We start from the raw sequence: 4,699 nt of genomic DNA, 5'->3' as shown, positions 1-4,699 counted from the left end.
AAGGGGAGAGGGTGGGGAATATCAGATAATTTTCTGGTGGAAGGTAAGTTGAGAGTGGAGGACAGATGGAGAAAGAGGAAAGGGACAAAAGGTAGGGAGGTGCTTAGAGTGAACTCTTTAAATGAAGAGGAAAAGGAGAAGGAGTACAAGAAGAAGCTGAAGGAGGAGTGGGAGGGAGTGAAGGATAGAGTAGAGGTAAGTGTGGAGGAGGAATGGGGATGGTTCAAGGAGGGAGTCACAAAGTGTGCAAAGATGGTGTGTGGAACAAGAAGGACAGGAGGAAATAGAAGGAAGGGTAGTGAATGGTGGGATGAGGAAATGAAGAAGGTTGTAGAGGAGAAGAAGCGAGCTTACACAGATTGGCTACATAATAGGACGAGGGAGTCATATGAGACGTACAAAGAAAAGAAAAGAGAAGTAAAGAAAAAGGTAAAGGAGGCAAAGAGGAGAGCAGATGTAAAATGGGGTAGGAGTATGACAGAAATTTTTGAAGGTAACAAAAAGATGTTTTAAAAGGAAATTAAGAGAGAAAGGGGAGGCGAATCAAGTAGAGAAGAAAAAGGAAAAGAAGCAGACGGAGAGATGAGAGTAGAAGAGACGGTAAGAGGAAGATGGGCAGAATATTTTAGGGAGTTGAAAAATGTGAAAGAATATAGGGAGGGAAAGGTAGTTGGAGTGGGAAGCGATAAGAAAATGACAGTGATGAAGGAGGAAAATGGAGGAAAAATAAGGAAGGATGATGAAAGCAGGTAAGGCACCTGGTCTGGATGGATGCCATGCAGAATGTCTTAAAAAAGGAGGTACAGTGATGGTGGACTGGTTGGTGAGGTTATTTAATGTTTGCTGGAGAGAAGGTAGAGTGCCGGAGGACTGTAGGAGTGCTTGCATAGTTCCACTTTACAAGGGAAAGGGGGACAAGTGTGAATGTAGTAGTTTCAGAGGGATTAGCTTGTTAAGTGTAGTAGGGAAGGCTTATGGGAGGATCTTGATTGAGAGGATTAGGAGAGGAAGAGAGTGAGTAATTGGTGAGGAACAGTGTGGATTTAGGACAGGTAGAGGTTGTGTAGATCAGATCTTTGTGGTAAGACAGATATGTGAGAAAGCTATAGGAAAGGGGAAGGATGTTTTTTGGGCCTTTATGGATCTGGAAAAGGCTTACGACAGGGTAGACAGAAAGGCACTGTGGGAGGTTATCCAAATATACGGGATAGGAGGAAAACTTCTCGGAGCTGTCAAGAGTTTTTATGAGAGTAGTAGAGCTTGTGTCAGGATTAGAAATGGAGAGAGTGAGTGGTTTGAGGTAAAGGTGGGACTTCGTCAAGGATGCGTTATGTCACCCTGGCTGTTCAACTTATACATGGATGGGGTAGTGCGAGAGGTAAATGCAAGGGTGGTGGGTCAGGGATTGGAGATGGTTAAAGAAAATGGAGAAAAGTGGGAGGTGAGCCAGCTGTTGTTTGCGGACGACACTGCGCTTGTGGCAGGATCGGAGGAGGGATTGAGGAAGTTGATGACAGAGTTTGGGAGAGTGTGTGATAGAAGAAAGCTGAAGATAAATGTAGGTAAAAGTAAGGTGATTAGATGTACAAGGGGTGAAAGTGGCAGTAATCTGGAAGTGAGCATTAAGGGAGAGCAACTGGAGGAGGTGGATAGTTTTAGATACTTGGGTGCAAATGTGGCAGGAAAAGGTGGAGTAAAGGTGGAGGTAGGAAGTAGATTGAGAGAAGCGAGTAAATGCCTTGGTGGATTAAAGAGTGTAATGAGGAATAGACATTTGGGAATGGATGCTAAGAGGAGGCTGTATGAAGGAGTAATTGTGCCAACGGCACTGTATGGAGCAGAAACATAGAACATAAGAGAGGAAGAGAGAAGGAGCTTGAATGTGTTTGAGATGAAGTGTCTGAGAAGTATGATGGGGGTTACTAGGCTAGATAGAGTGAGAAATGAGGAGGTGAGGAGGAGAACAGGGGTGGAAAGGGAGTTGGGAGATAGGGTTGATGAAAGAATATTAGGATGGTTTGGACACATGGAAAGAGTGAGTGAAGAAAGACTAGTAAAAGAGGTATGGAAGGCAGATGTGGAGGGAGTGAATATGAAGGGACGTCCTAGGATGAGGTGAATGGATGGGGTGAAGGGGGCTTTGGGGAAGAGGGGAATGTCTGTTGAGGAAGGACGGGAGAGAACAGAAGACAGGGGTGAATGGAGAATGGTTGTATATGGAGGATGTTGTGATGCATGAAGTGGAATGGACGGGGGAATGGGGGGTGAGATAGTGTGTGTGAGCAAAATTTTGACGCAGCCCGAAGGGATTTCTCCCCGTCCTCTCCTTTATATGGGGGGACGGAGAGGGGGGGTCGCCGATTTAATGAAGCGGCCTTGCTGTGGATGTGCTGTGTCTTGCGACACTGCTTCTGACCCAGGGCAGTGGACAGGGTGCAGGGATGACCCGTCATCTAGGAGGTGCTAAGATGGGAGGGAGGGTGGAGGGGTGTGGAGTGTTTTCAGGGATGGAATGGGTGGGAATGATTTTATGCCTTTTCCTTTTTGGCTACCTCCCTAGTAAGGGGGAAAAAGCCTTGGTATATGTATGTATGTATGTATTATTATTATTATTATTATTATTATTATTATTATTATTATTATCATTATTATTATTATTATTATTATTATTATTATTATTATTATTATTATTATTATTATTATTATTATTATTATTATTATTATTATTATTATTATTATTATTATTATTATTATTATTATTATTATTATCATTATCATTATTATTATTATTATTATTATTACTATTATTATTATTATTATTATCATCATTATTACTATTATTATTATTATTATTATCATTATCATTATTTTTTTTTTATTATTATTATTATTATTATTATTGTTATCATTATTATTGTTATTACTATTATTATTATTATTATCATTATTATTATTATCATTATTATTATTATTATTATTATTATTATTATTATTATTATTATTATTATTATTATTATTATTATTATTATTATTATTATTATTATTATTATTATTATTATTATTATTATTATTATCATTATTATTATTATCATCATTACTATTATTATTATTTTCTGCATGAGAATACGGAGAGAGGGGGTCGCCGATTAAATGAAGCGGCCTTGCTATGAAGTGCTGTTTCTTACTGCTTTGCTTCTGACCCAGGGCAGTGGGCGAGATGCAGGGATGACCCGTCATCCAGGAGGAGCCAAGAAAAGAGGGAGGGAGGGAGGGGTGGTGAATAGATAGATGTGGAGTATGTGGGGATGAAATAGGTGGGAGTGGATTTATGCCATTTGACTTTGGCTACCTCCCTTGTAAGGGGGATAAAGTCCTTGAAGTATATATACATGTATGGTGTATCTTCAGATTTATCGCTTCAGCTTTACCTTATCTACCATGACGTCGTTATGCACCGCTGCTAATACCCCCATCTCCTCTTTTGTCTTTCCTATCGTTTCACAGACATAATACTATCTGGTTCATCTGCCTTCAAGTAACAGTTGACTTTTGACCTTGATGATACCAAATGTCTGCACTTGCATGTGCCACTCTTAGTTTCCTTTCGTTGTTTCCTGCCGTAGCTTCATTTCCTCTTATTTCTTTATTTCCCTTGTCTAAAACTCTCCAGGAAAAATTGTACTTCTCTTAATCTGTTTATATGACATTCTTTTCTTGGTTCTATTTACTATAATTTTTGTTTTTGTCCTCACTTCCATAGTCAGGTCTCACCTTAACTAAATAATTTCATACTCTTTCTTATCTAGTGGTTTCCATTGATCGTCTTATTATAGCTTGTGACTTGAAGTATTGACCCTTCTCCCTCTGCATTTGCATAACCTAAAGATATCTATTTCGTCCTATGCACTGGAGTTACATCCCACGAATGTTGATATGATTTTTCTATCATTATTCCATCCATACTTCCTTCCTGCTATCCTTGACCGAGTCCCATCTCACTTCTGACTCTATGATAGTTTTTTATCAGTGACATCTCTAAAAGGTACTTCCAAATCTACATCTCCTTTTTCTCCACATTCTCCTTTCCTTCTACACAAAGTTACACCAAGATTTCTCCAACTAAATCTAGTACTGCAGCTTTTTAACGCCGTCATGATGAGACCCGCACAATATAGCTACTTCCCTGCCATTACAACAGTCTGAATGGAATCCATCGATAAAAAAAAAGAGTATGGGGGTGGGGGTTAGTCTTCTGAAAGTGCTTCCTGATCGCCACCTGTAGCGTCTGTGATTGCGTATGTGTCCGTGTGTGTGTGTGTGCTGTGTGTGTGTTTCATATATCTATCTATCTATCTATCTATCTATATATATATATATATATATATACATATATATATATATATATATATATATATATAGAGAGAGAGAGAGAGAGAGAGAGAGAGAGAGAGAGATACATAGATGGACAGATAGACAGATATATTCCCGACTGATTTCTGAGAAAATGTTCAAACCAGTGATCTCCTTTTAAATTGTTCAAAGTTGTAAGTGGAAAGGGGGAATTAAGGAAGTGATGAAGAGGGTCACAACGGGAAGGAGGAGGAGGAGGAGGAGGAGGAGGGGGTGAAAGTATTGACTGACTCTTGTTGCATAACACACACATATTACTGACAAAGGGCAAGAAGCAGCTACACGGGCA

This window comes from Oratosquilla oratoria, chromosome 42 (genome assembly GCF_046742065.1).
Source record: "Oratosquilla oratoria isolate Oo_2021 chromosome 42, ASM4674206v1, whole genome shotgun sequence".
Taxonomy (NCBI): Eukaryota; Metazoa; Arthropoda; class Malacostraca; order Stomatopoda; family Squillidae; genus Oratosquilla; species Oratosquilla oratoria.
The sequence above is the reverse complement of the archived record's forward strand: the minus strand, read 5'-3'. Positions refer to the sequence as shown.